Genomic DNA, 14,499 nt, shown 5'->3' with positions numbered 1-14,499 from the left:
TTTTTGAAGGTTTGGAATATAAACAAACCTTGGAATGGCCATAATCCATATACAGATATTGAGCAGAGGACACTGGAATTCTGGGGTGGGGACGTCTTTGGCAGTCCGACAGAGGATCCAATCTCTGGAGTCTTGGCAGTCTGATTTGCTATGGGTGCGAACCTTGAAAGGTCTGAGTCTTGTGACTCCGGAAATAATGTTTATCTCAGAGTCAGGAGGAGGAGGAGGAAGAGGAAGAGGAGGAGGAGGAGGAGGAGGAGGAGGGGGAGGAGGGGGAGGGGGAGGAGGAGGAGGGGGAGGAGAAGGAGGAGAGGGAGGAGGAGGAGGGGGAGGAGGAGGAGGAGGAGGAGGAGGAGGAGGAGGAGGAGGAGGAGGAGGAGGAGGAGGAGGAGGAGGAGGAGGAGGAGGAGGAGGAGGAGGAGGAGGAGGAGGAGGAGGAGGAGGAGGAGGAGGAGAGAGCCAGTTTAGTGTAGTGGATAAGACACTGGATAGAGTCAGGACAATTGCAGTGTGCCTGTGGGGAGCTCATTTGTTAAATGTGCCTTTCTCTGTCTCACTTTCATTTGGAAAGTGGGGGTGGAATCGGTGGCTTCCCAACGTCCTTTTTGAAATCCATGACTCTAAGACGCAGAGATTTGTATAGAAGGCCCTAAAAGATGCCAAAGACACCAACTTTTTCAGCCTTCCTTCCTTGCCCATTCAAACTCCCTTGTTCTTAAGGAACTTGGGAACAGCTTGGCTCCAGAGGGGGACCCCAGGGCACGGCTTCAGGCCAGTGGACTTTCATTCCTTCCCTAGGCTCAAAGGAGCTCCCAAAGGAAACTTTCCAGGCAGGAAGCAGTGCCACATTTCTAGCCCCTGAGTTTAATCCTGGGTTTGGACAGCCCTCCCAGCCGTCCAGACGGAGGAGGAGAGGGCTGCTGCCTTCCCCCCCTCCAGCCGAGCAAGGGGAGGAGTACAGGCCAGTGGCCAGGCTGGGTGGGAGGGAGCTCCATGCGGGGAGCTGGGAGACAAGGGGAGGCCCTGTTGAAGAGAAGCTCGACTTCAAGCCTCCCAAATCCTCCAGCTCCTGGCTAGTGCGGCCGATCCATGCCTCCCCAAGAGGGCGCAGGAAGCGAGATGGAAGAGTCCAAATGGCAGAGCTCTGCTGCCCAGGACTGGCTTTGGACGCCTTAGAGGGATAGGGAGGAAATTCGCACTGCACCCGCGGCCCGGCGGCCCTGGGAGCATCCGCGGAGCGCAGCGGGAGGCCCCGAGAGGCCGGAGGTTTCCCTGTTTCTCCCGAGGCAAGCTGTGTAAGTGCAGTTAGCAGTTCTGAGCTCCAAGACATCAGAGTCGGCGGTTCACCGGCGGAGGGCTTTGCCGCGCCCCAGGGAGCTGGGGGCCGGGAAAGGGAGGGAATCTCCGCAGCACAGCACGGCACAGGCAAGTGAAGAGGTGGGCGCTGTCAGTCATCTTGGCGATCTAGCCCAGCCGCCCCTCCACCCTCTGGCCCTTTTGGCTGTCCCCAGAAGTAGCTGTACCAGAGAGTGGGTGTGACTCCTCGGGGCACGCTGGGGGTTAAGTTCAGGGTTGGTCTGAAATTGTGCTGTCAGAGACTTGGGCTTGACACTTGCCTCCACTAACTTCTTCGGCGCACCCCCGTCTAGTCCACCGGCTCAGAAGGCTTGTGGTCGGGCTGGTGATTGGTACCTCAAGTAGTTATTCCGGATTTTGGGGTGACATGCGGTCGAAGCTGAGCTAGATAATCAGGTATGTGTGTGTGCGTGAGTGTATATATGTTCATGAGAGGGACAGAGACAGACACTGAGAGAGACAGACAGGAACAGAGACAGAGAAGGGCAGAGACAAAGCGGCAGAGAGAGACAGACACAGACAGAGCGGGAGGGAGGGAGGGAGGGAGGGAGAGAGAGAGAGAGAGAGAGAGAGAGAGAGAGAGAGAGAGAGAGGCAAATTCACCAAATGATTTATAGGAGTTCTTAGCCTGGGATTCATGAATTTGTCTTATTTAAAAATATTTTTACAACTGCAGTTCAGAATAACTGGTTTCTTTTGTAATCTGGACTCTAAAGGGAGGGTTCTGTGGCCTGTGTTTCTGGACAAACTCCCGTCTTTCTGTACTGTTGCTCAGTGTTTGGGACTAGAATTTTGCTCAGTAAATACTACTGACTAACTTTGTGGTTTGGACCTCCAAAGGTTTGCTCTTAGTTGGCCCTTGACATTTAACCTGTTTATCTTTGTGAAGGGCAGTGGAAAGTTCTCTTATTTTCTGGTAATTCTGAAAAAGAGTGTAGTGGTAGGACACTTTAAAAGAAAATGCTTTAAGTTCATTTTATCAGCCTATTTGTGTTAACTCAAATTATATTCAACCTGGAGGGAGAGTCAAACCCCAGCAGGTCTGTCTCACCAATGATGGGACATTTTAATAACATTTTACATATATTATCCTGTTAGCTCCTAATAACATCCTTGCAGAATAGGTATTGCTATCCTCATTTTCCAGATTAAGAAACTAAATCTAGGGAGTTGAGGTGACTTATTCATGGTTACCACAGCTCAGAAATAGGATTTCAAAAAGGTCTCTTCTGATGCTCATGCCATTTCCCCCCCTCCACTATGTTTCCTCAAATGGATGAAGGGACTCCACTCAGTAGTGGAGGTAATTTTCTCAAAAGGAAGGACTGGAAATCAACTTAGGTTACCAGTCAGAAGAGTGGTCTAATGTGCCCTTCTTCTATTCTTTCCCTCTGAAGGGGTTAATAACAAAAATCAGAATGACTTATGAGAGTGCCTGAGAATGCTTTACTCAAAGGTATTGCCTGAAGCAGATGAAGACCCAGGAGCTTTGAGAGGAAAGTTCTGACACAAAGAAACTCACACCTATGGCTTCAGTCAGTGCATAAGACTGTGCTTGTGCCAGATGAAGCAAATAGATTGATAGATTTGGTTGATTCTAATTTTGAAGAAGCACAACATCAAATGGAAAGCTACCTTATAAATTAACCATGTAACATAGGTGAAATGGCCAGGTAGGCTAGCCTGGGAGCCTAGACAACCTGGGCTTACGTCCCCTCTTAGGCAAATGTGACCCTGGGCAAGTCACATCCTCCCAGTATCTAGGAAACTGTCTAAGACTAATTAGTATCACAGGTCTAGTGCCAATTAGTATCTCTGGTTTAAGTTCTTTATGCTAGTGAGAGGGAACAGGGTATAATGAACAGAAGGCCATACTTTTTTTTGGGGGGGGGCAATGAGGGCCAAGCGATTTGCCCAGGATCACACAGCTAGTAAGTGTCAAGTGTCTGAGGCTGGGTTTGAACTCAGATCCAGGGCAGGTGCTTCATCCACTGTGCCACCTAGTTGGCCCAGAGGGCCATACTCTTGTGAGAGCAACCCAGACTTGGGTCTCTGACACATATACCAGCATTGTGACCTAGGGCAAGTCACTCAGTCTTTCAGTGCCTCAGACAGTTCCAAAAGCCATTAAGTTACAGAATAGTTTTCCTAATTGAAGGGGCAGCTAGATGGCTGAGCCTGAAGTCAAGAAGACTCATCTTTCTGAGTTCAAATCTGGCCTCCAGAGACTTTCAAGCTGTGTGACCCTGGACAAGTCACTTAACTAACCTTGTTTACCTGTCTCTTCATCTGTAAGATGAGCTGGAGAAGGAAAAGGTAAAGCACTCTAGTATCTTTGCCAAATAAACCCCAGATGGGATCACAAAGAATCAGACACAATAAACAACAACAATTTCCTATTTATATCAATCGAGGAAGTTTCTAAATGCAGGTGAGTTTTAGGCACTTCCTACACTGAAGGATACACTTGTGATTTACAAGTTCAGACAAAAATGATGGTTGTGGTAGTGGGAAGAAGCTAATGCTCTTAGAGTCAATCAAGGGAATTAAGATTTGAAATTTGCTTTCCTGTAACTTTATTACTGTTAAGATAAAGGTATATAGGGAAATTATAACACAACTTTCTCATGGTTTTGCAGACCTTGTTGCCTCTCAGGTATCTTAAGCAGTTTCATCATCATTGCTAGTTATAAGTAGCAGTTAACATTATAGAATAAGAAATGATTACTACATTGAGGGGTTGGGATGTTGTCAGGGTACCAGAGTAGTAGTGCTCATCATAACAACTGAGCAACACCTGGGCAAATCAGGATGTCCAATTAGTTCGACCTGGTGGCTCTACCTGGACAACCTGAATATTAGAAAAGGACACATCATCAATACTTTAAGCACTGAGATTATATATGATTGAAGAGTAAGCCACTAGTGTCCTTCTTAGCACAATGCCTGGTACATAGTAAGTGTTTAATAAATGTTCATTCTTCTTCTTCCCACCAACTCCAATTTCAACCCAGCTGCAACTTAGGGGACAGTTTTCATGAGTTGCTGTGACCAAAAAGTTCCTCACCCTTCTGCTGCCCAGCTGACTTGGTTTTCAGATGATAGACAAAAGCTTCATATTCAGTATGATCCTCTGAACCTTTCCTAGTTGCTAGAACATGATATGGTTTGTATGCTTTTGGAGGTCCCAGGGTCACTGGGTGTTCCTCACTGGGTGGCTGTTCTCTATACCAGTGAAATTATACTCATCCTCCTACTCCCAAACATAGGAACCCATGATTGGGACCTAGAAGAGACCTCAGGGATCAACTAATCCAATTCTTATATTCTCACATATTATAATTGCATAATAGGACTTCATTGGAAGATACATATTAGGATAAAGATATGCTGATGCACAATTTCCAGCAGCATGGCATAATTGTAGGGCTCCAGGAAGAAACTGCATCAGATTGGCAAAGTTTGGGGTACATCACTTGAAGAGATGCTGACTTTTAGTACATCTTTCTTTATCAGTGAGATAAAAAAGTCTCAGTGGTAGCTTTTTCCAAAAGGGACTATATTCACACATCTGAAACTGTCCCAGTTTCATCCCTTAATCTCCACTCACAAGGCTCACCTCAGTTGAGGCCTTGATCACATAGATTATTATTTGTTGTTGTTGAGTCATTTTTCAATTGTGTCCAATTCTTTTTGTTTGTTTTTTTTGTGAGGCAATGAGGGTTAAGTGACTTGCTCAGGGTCACACAGCTAGTAAGTGTCAAGCATCTGAGGCCGGAATTAAACTCGGGTCCTCCTGAATTCAGGGCCAGTGCTTTATCCACTGTACCACCTAGCTGCCCCCTGTGTCCAATTCTTTATGGCTCCATTTGGAGTTTTCTTGATAAAGATATTAGAGGGAGGAGAAGAAGGAATAGTCTACCTTTCAGATCATTGGAAAGGAGAACAGTTTATGACCAAACAAGAGATAGAGAATATTATGAAATGCAAAATGGATGATTTTAATTACATTAAAAAGGTTTTGTACAAACAGAAGCAATGCATCCAAAATTAGAAGGGATGAAGAAAGCTGGGAAAAATTTTTATGGCCAGTACTTCTGATAAAGGCCTCATTTCTAAAATATATTGGGAACTAAATCAAATTTATAAGAATCCAAGTCATTCCCCAATTGAGAAATGGCCAAAGGATATGAATAGGAAGTTTTCTGATGAAGAAATCAAAGCTATCTATTGCCATATGAAAAAATACTTTAAATCACTATTAATTAGAGGGATGCAAATTAAAACAGCTCTGAGGTACCACCTGACACTTATCAGATTGGCTAAAATGACAAAAAAGGAAAATAATAAATGTTGGAGAAACTGTGGAAAAATTGGAACACTAATGCATTGTTGGTGGAGCTTGTGAACTGATCCAGCCATTCTGGAGAGCAATTTGGAATTATGCCCAAAAGGCTATAAAGCTGTGCATACCCTTTGAACCAGCAATACCACTTTTGGATCTTTTTCCCAAAGAGATCATAAAAAAGGGAAAAGGACCCACATGTACAAAAATATTTATAGCTGTTCTTTTTGTGGTGGTAAGGAATTGGAAATTGAGGGGATGCCCATCAATTGGGGAATGGCTGAACAAGTTGTGATATATGAATGTAATGAAATTCTATTGTGCTGTAAGAAACAATGAGCAGGAGGAGTTCAGAGAAACTTGGAAGGACTTGCATGAATTGATGATAAGTGAGATGAGCAGAACCAGGAGAACATTGTACACAGTATCATCAACATTACGTGTTGATCAACTGTGATAGACTAGATTCTTCTCATCAATCCATCGGAACAAGAAAGTTCCAAAGGACTCATGATGGAAAAGGCTCTCCAAATCCAGAAAAAAAAGGAACTGTGGAATATGGACATTGATTGGACCATACTATTTCTTTTGGTTTTGGTGCTGTTGTTTTTCTTTTTTGAGGTTTTTCCTTTTTGCTCTGTTTCTTCTTGTATAACATGACTAATGCAGAAATATGTTTAATGTTTATATATATACCTATATATATCTTTATATATATATATATATCTTTATTATATATATATATATATAACCTATATCAGATTACCTGCTGTCTAAGGGGGGGGAGGGAGAAAAATTTGAAATTGGAAATCTTATCTAAAAAAATGTTGAAAACTAAAATAAATAAATAAATAAAATTAAAAAAAGATATTAGAGTGATTTTCCATTTCCTTCTTCCAGCTCATTTTACAGATGAGGAAACTGAGGCAACCAAGGCTAAGTGAATTGCCCAGGATCACACAGCTAGTGTGTGTTTGAAGCTGGATTTGAACTCAGTCCTTCCTGACTCTAGGACCAACACTCTATCCATTGTGCCACCTAGCTACCTAAATCATGAAACCTTTCTGGGCCTTAGTTTCCTTGTGAGAATATGAGAATTGGATTAGTTGATCCCTGAGGTCTCTTCCAGGTCCCAATCCTGGGTTCCTACTTTTGGAAGTAGGAGAGTGAATGTAATTTCACTGGCATAAAGAACAGCCAGTGAGGAATCCCTTTCTACCAATGCAGATCAGCACTTGCTATATACAATGTATTAGCACTGAGAGGTTATAGAACTTGCTGGGGCCAGGATGTGTCAGGAATAGGACTCAATCCCAAGTTTTTCCAACTCCTAGATTGGTTTTTTTTCCACTGCATCAAGCTGCTAATCACTTGATTGGAGTTGAGGTGGATGATTTAGACCTTCTTGATAGTTGTAATAGCTCATATTTGTATCATGCTTCCTATTTTTCAAAGTCATTTCCCATATCTCATTTGATGCAACAATGTGCCCTTGCCTAATTTGTTTAGATGAGTGTCCTGGACTGTTTTGGCCTCAACTCTTGGTTTTCTTTTGTTTTCTCTTTTTCTTGGGGTTTCTTGAATGAAGAGATTGCATTTGGTCCTATGACAGCCTTTCTTTATTTGCTCATATCCACTTAAAACATATTCCCTTTGAGAAAAATCCTGATCACACAATTTTTGTTTGTTAAGCAAAGAAACCTAGGCTTTGAGGGTTTTGGTTCAGGTTTATATGATCTCTCTGTGCTATAGAATTGAAACAACAAATTATGAATAATTTAGAAAGTGGAGTGCTAACATTATCAGTCACCATCAAGATCATTTTATAGTTCTTGAGTAATATGGAATCTATTGAAGGAGTTCTTCAGTAGTTATTAAGTTAGATTTTCATTCATTCATTTGAAAAAATTTCTGTTTTTTATGTTTAATATGACTGTGTATTCATGAAAACCTTGAAAGCTCATAATTTCCTAACATATCCACTCATCTTCTGTTGTTCTTTGATGTAAAAGAGAATGACAGTGAAAATGTGGTCAGTTAGAAATATTGAATTCGAATCAGCAACAGTATTCCCAAGTGTCTACAGTGTCATCAAATTTTAGACATTGGAGAGAACCTTCAAGGATCCACTCTGGGAAATATTTGGTTGCCTAACTGTGAGAACCTTTTCACCTTGTCTTTAAAATTTTACTTTTTCTTGAAAAAAATATTTGAGATCACTTTAAGAAGTGTTTGGCCATTAAACCTATGCTTATCCATTGTCTCAATGACTGTGTGTAATCCTTGGCACCCTCTGTGCCATTTTGTATCACTTCATTACTGATATAGGAATGGACTGTCATTAATCATATGATTAATAGCTATTTTGTCTTTTTGGTATGTTTCATGGATTACCATGGCCAGAATATCTAACTTGTTGGTTAACACCTTGGTAAATAAATAAATAAATAAATGGTTGCTGATAGATTGATTGAATTATAATCTCTCTTCATTAAGCTTTGCTGGTCTTCAGACAGTAGACAGAGTAGTAAAGTACAGTGGGATTATACTTTAAAGCCTTTTATTTTGATAGAACTTGTCAAAACTTGTGCCAGTCTTCTCACCAGCCTCTGTTCTGCTTTGAAGCAGTGTTGCAGTAGGACTTTTATGAAGAACAAATAGATCATAGAGGATTGACATATTTTCATATTTAATGGTACAATTCCCATTTTTCTCTTCCAACTGAGTTGTCACAATGTCAATAAGATGGGGAGGTATAAAATTTTTATAAGTTTTTGGTTCACTCCTACCCTCCCCAACCCTCAAACCATCTTTGATCCATGATCTTATGATCTTTGAGATTCTCACTCCCACTCTCCCTACTGAATGACTCACACAGAGTGACACAGAAGCATAGTACAATGAATTGGAATCTAGATGTAACATTTCTCCCTTTCTTCATTCAGTGTTTCTGTGAATGAAGGGCTGCTCTAAATTGAAGGTATGCATATCTTTTTGAAAGCAAGTCCAGGGCAAGTTTTAGGGAGATGAGGGGTGGGGGAAGTGATATGTCAATGATTAAAAAGTATGGTTGCTTTTTAGGTTTCATGATTGAGCACCTCCCTCCAGCTTTACTGAGTGCACTGGTTCTCCCTACTGGGGTAGATTACATTGGGATTCTGCTGCTTAGATGTTAATTAACACATATACTGCTTTAAGATTTGCCATGATCTATGTATATATTATCTCTTTTCAACTTTATTACAAATCTGTGAAGTAGTAATTATTGAGTCTCAGAGAGGTTAAGTGATTTGCCTGGGATCACACAGCCAGTAAAGTGTTGGAAGTGGGATAAAAACTCAGGCCTTCCTGACTGGAGTCATGCTGTTCTTTGTCTTTGCCTGAACTGTACTTCTGTTATGGAGATTTTTGAGAAAAAATGGTGTTTCTGATAGTGAAGCAAAGGAAGAGCTCTAGTAAATGAAATGTCACATGCTTCAAAAGCACTTTTTTATAGTAGATGAGAATAGGATATGTTGTTTCCAATTATTCAGATTTTCTATCCATTGAATTGAATTCATGTTGAGGGATATCATTAGTAGGCTAGACAGAAATTTATTTTATGTTTCTACTGTACAATGACCTTTAACAATTCTCATTAAAAATAATTGTATTGGGGGTGGCTAGGTGGCGCAGTGGATAAAGCACTGGCCCTGGATTCAGGAGTACCTGAGTTCAAATCCGGCCTCAGACACTTTACACTTACTAGCTGTGTGACCCTGGGCAAGTCACTTAACCCCCATTGCCCCGCAAAAAAAAAAAAAATTGTATTGATTGACTGTGAATGACTTAGCAAGCCTCAGCAATACAATGATCCAAGACAATTCTGAATGACCTCCAGAAAAAGAACCTGAATGCAAAAAATCCAGAAAAAGAGTCTGAATGCAGATTTTAGCACACCATTAAGAACTTCTTAAATTATTCTTTTTTTGTCTATGTTTTCTTTTGCAACATGGCTAATGTGGATATGATTTGCATGATTGCACATGTATAATTGGGGCAGGTAGGTAGTACAGTGGACAAAGTTTTGGGCCTGGAGTCAGGAGGACCTGCATTCAAATTGAGTCCCAGAGATTTACTAGCTCTGTGATCTAGGACAAATCACTTAACCTTGTTCACCTCAGTTCCTCATGTGTAAAATGAGCTGGAGAAGGAAATGGCAAACCACTCCAGTATCTTTGCCATGACACTTCCAAATGGGATCATGGAAAGTTGGACATGACTAAAACTACTCAATTATGACACATGTATAATCTATATCAAACTGCTTTACTTCTCAAGGAGGGGGGAAGAGAGAGAGAATTTGGAACTCAAAATTAAGAAAAAAGTTTAAAATGTTTTATTTACACGTAATTGAAGAAAAACAAAAATTTTAAAGAAAAATTATATTAGAACATCGAAAAGTTTTAAAACTATAAGTTTTTACATCATCCACATGTACTATTGGGTGGCAGGTCATTATTTAATGAGATTCTGAAATTTTAATAAAATTAGTATGTTGGAGGTTTTATTATTAAAAGTGTTCTTTTTAAAGGTGATTTTTAGGCCCTTAACAGTTGATAGCTTTTTTATGGAGTAATTAATAATAATAATAAACAACTAAAGAACAGTAAGGCTAGGAAATTATGTCCATGATGCATATATTAGACTTCTGACTAAAACTCGTAATATGTGTAGAGCATTTTAAAGTTTACAAAGCATTTTCCATATAATTGTGCTTTGAGATAGGCATGGTGTAGTGGGAAAGGATTTGGACTTTGAAGATTGGGCTTAAATTTCTCTCTGCCATTTGCTGCCTGTGAGACCATGATTTTACATCTCTGGTTCTCAGTTTCCCTATTGGTAAAATGAGGGAGATAGACTGGATGTCTTCTATGATCTCTAAATTTCATATCTATGATCTCATGAGCTACATTTCACTGATGAGGAGATTGAGACTTAAGAGTCTTGGCAGTGTCCACAGTGGTAGAATCAGGATTTGAACACAGATCTTGGACTCCAAACCTAGTACCTTCTCTGCTTTATTACATTAAATTAGGCAGGCATGGTTCAGGATAGCCTGGCACCTTCTATTTAATAATAACAATAACAATAATCACAATACCATCTATTTAGTGCTTTCATGTTTACAGATATTGCAAGTTTGCTTTTAGTTTTACGAATATCTCATTTAACAACCCTGACGGGTTGGTGCTATTATTTTCCTCATTTCACATATGAGGAAACTGAGGCAGACAGGGTTTATATGACTTACCCACAGTAACACAACTTGGTTAAGTGTATGAAGCTGTATTTGAACTCAGGTCTTATAAGATAAAAATATGACAAAATAAGACAAACTTAATATATTATAGCTATATAATTTATCAACTGAAATAATACTTTTCTTAAAAGTATTTTATCTGAAAAATATGTAAAGAAATATTCTTTACTATGAGAGTTGTTACTTTGGTACCTTGTGTTGTGAAAGTAATGCTGGGTTCTCAGAGACTATGGTCAAAGAAAGCAATACATGGCAGTTTCTACTAAACTGAAAAGGCTGTGAGCATGATGATCTTTGTCCAAGGACCAGCCTAGTTTTTAAGAGAGATTAATCACCAGGCAGTTAGCTACCAGGTGGTAAGGTGTGGGAACAAGACAATCCGCCACGGTGAGGGAAGCATACATGTGGATGAAATTATGGATCTTTGAAGTATTTGAAACATAGGACAACACCATTACTTTCTTTCTATAATACTTTTAAAAACGCGACCTTCCTTGAATTTTACTCCAAATCCTCCTGTTATACCAATTGAGATTGTATGATAAATTTACTAGTAAATTTACTCCAGACCTATAAGTTTGTTCATTACAAAAGACAGGGACATAAGGCACTATTATTGTTTGTAATATATTCTGCTGGCACACAGTTATTCATAACAATGAGGACTTGAATTTTACCTGTATAGGACCTGTAAACTCTGTTTGAAGTAGCTTATCCTTCAGGAGAAAGCTCCTTTAGGAGCCAGAAAGAATAGGTAATTAGGCAGAGATGGCTTTTGGATGAATAATAGAACTGGGATACTTGAGGTCCATCTAATGTAGGAATAGGGGATGGGCGGGGTTGGGGAGGAGGAAAAGCCCTATGCTTTATGAGAAAGGTGCTAGAGGGAGCTATGGGAAGAGACTGAGATGGTGTCTGACTATATTGCTCTTGGTTATCTCACAGGTACCATCTCAGTTTCTTCCTCATAAGCATTCAATGGCTCCCACTGGCACCTCTTTCATAAAGCATAGTGCTTCTCCCCCCCTTCCCCCTTCAAAGTACTACATTAGAATGGCCTCCAGTGACCCCCCCCCCCCCGTGAGATAACCAGAAATAACATTGCCTAACTGATTCCTGGAAAGACATTAAAGAGTTCATGAGGGACTGAATTGCATTTAACAGGAACAGCTAACGGTGGAAAGGGAATGGACTTAGGTGGGCACTATCTCATACCTTTTCCCTTTTAGGCCAAAATACATATGTGTACACGGTGGTGAGGGTCAGGGGTTGCAGTTCATTACCAATAAAATCTTTGGGTATACCTGGGAAAACCAGATACAAAAGACTAGATGGGTAAGTTGAGATTTCAGACTCTACCCAAGAGCTAGGTCACTCTAGACTTCTAATTCTGTACTTTGCTCATTTTAGTTCTGCTTTAGTAAATGTCTGATCTACAGATGAGGAAGTGATCATTATGATTTAGGGAGATTACAATCTCAATGGGAAGATGGCAAACCAGGAGAGATTTATGAGTTATCATTTGAGTCATTCCTATCCCTAGATAGAATACTTAGGAGAACACTGGGAAGAGTCAAGGTTAGTGGAAAGCAAAACAAAAAAATAACCCAACAACAAATTAGTGGTGTTTCATGCATGTGCCAAGAATGAGGTAGTATATAGTTGAAGCTTTGTATACTTTCTAGACAGATTGTAAATTCCTTGAGATCAAGGACTGGCTTTTGTTTCTTTTTGTACGTTCAGCACTCAACAGTGCCTGGCTCATAGTAGGCACTTGAATGTTTATTGATTGATTTATTGGGTAGAGCAACCCACCAGGATGGGTTTTTTCACATCCACTGAACTTAGAGCACCACCTTGTGTTTAATTCATATCTAACACTCCAGGTGGCCATCTCAAACAACCCTTCATGGATGAAATGCTGCTTCTTGTCAAAATGAAACAAAGTGCTCTAGATTTTTTTTTGTCAACTGTATGACATATAACTGTTAATAAAACTATTAACAGATTGATTTGATGTTTGTTTATATAGTAGCTCAGCCCAACTCCTTACTGACTGAACTTGAACAAAGACTAAATTTTTTCCTCAGATTTTTCTGCTTTAGTTTTTGGAAGTCTGCATTAGGTCTGGACAGCTATCACCTGGTTCCTTCCACTTACTAATAACAACCTGTTTTTCAGTTGCATGCTTTCTCTTGTCATAGCTCTTAGTTCTGGTCTCACCCACCCATAATCAACATACAATAATCAGGAAATCTGGTGCTGGCTGTGACATTAAAGGACCTAAGTTCAAAGGCCATATCTCTGTGACCTTGGGCAAGTCACTTACCATCCTCAAGCCTGGGGGGGCAGTTTGGAGTGATCCTCAGAGATGGCCTCTGAGCTTTCTTTTACCTCCATTACCCTATGAGGTCAGCCTAGAGAAGAGTCATCCTTCTCAACCCAAGCTATTCTCCCTTTCTAGAAATGGCATAGTTCCTAATAATATTCTAGCCCTGACAGGTGTTTTCCTCACTGCTGGTAGTCTTATATGATCTTAAGTCTTTCCTGACCCCAACAAAGCAATAATTCATCTATTTGTCAGTATTTGGAAGAGACGAATTTTGTTTCAGATAATTGCTGCTTTTTTTTTGATGGGGCAATGAGGGTTGAGTGATTTGTCCAGGATCACACAGCTAGTAAGTGTCAAGTATCTATCTGTGTCTGGATTTGAACTCAGGTCCTCCTGAATCCAGGGCCGGCGATTTATCTACTGTGCCACCTAGCTGCCCTGATAACTGTTGCTTTTAAGGGCTATTGCCACTACTTTGGGTGGAAATTTTTCTAAAACGTATTGTACACTTCCTTGCCTCCCAAACTTCATTTAAATTCCGTGTTTTGGGCTCTGTTCCAAATAATTATGATAGCCGTATTTTCTAAACTAAAAATCAGGACATATGATCTGAGAAAGGGATATTCCTTTTGCTTGTTAAGTATGTGTATATTATTTTCCTTAGATTGGGACTGCCCTGGAAAATTTGGGACAAATGGCTTGGGTGAAATTGACAGATATATGGTCTCTAGGTAGGCAAGGAGTTGCTGTTCCTTATAACTGGGACAATAAAGTCTTCTCAATCCTCATTCTGTACCTCTCCTTTCCATTTTAGGGACCTACCTTTCTCTTGTCTAATCCTGAATCAAATTTAGTCTCCAGTTCTCTCTCCATACTGATTTCCTGATAGCATCCAGCCCGGCCCTGAAGTTTATTTCTTCCTTTGCCCTGAGTTCCCTATAGTTCTCCCATAACTGTGTTCCAATCATGTATATGTATATGTATATGATATGCACATTGTAGCTCTGTGCCTACCTCTCAGCTTTTTATTGCCAAATTTCTAGAAAAAGTTGGATAGACTAAATGTTTTCACTTCTTACCACCCATTCCCTTCTTAATTTTGTGCTATAGGAAAGGGATTTCCCTCCCTCATTCAACTCTGGTAAAACTGTTTTCTTAAAGGTC

General features: G+C 40.5%; 1 protein-coding gene across 5 annotated transcripts in view; it reads left to right on the top strand.

The window, feature by feature from the left end:
• Positions 1-509: 509 nt before the first annotated feature.
• Positions 510-14,499, top strand: part of LOC122749876 (interleukin-1 receptor type 1-like) — a 40,125-nt gene continuing 26,135 nt past the window's right edge. Inside the window, exon 1 of one of the 5 annotated variants that reach the window (XM_043996438.1) lies at positions 510-1,425. The gene's annotated coding sequence lies outside the window, so the exon portion shown is untranslated. Of the gene's footprint in view, positions 1,438-1,509; positions 1,753-14,499 lie in introns of those variants that run through there. The other 4 variants (XM_043996435.1, XM_043996439.1, XM_043996437.1 and 1 more) reach the window with 4 other exon arrangements.

The sequence above is a fragment of the Dromiciops gliroides genome, chromosome 3 (genome assembly GCF_019393635.1).
Source record: "Dromiciops gliroides isolate mDroGli1 chromosome 3, mDroGli1.pri, whole genome shotgun sequence".
NCBI lineage: Eukaryota > Metazoa > Chordata > Mammalia > Microbiotheria > Microbiotheriidae > Dromiciops > Dromiciops gliroides.
This window is presented reverse-complemented; position numbering and strand designations above follow the sequence as displayed.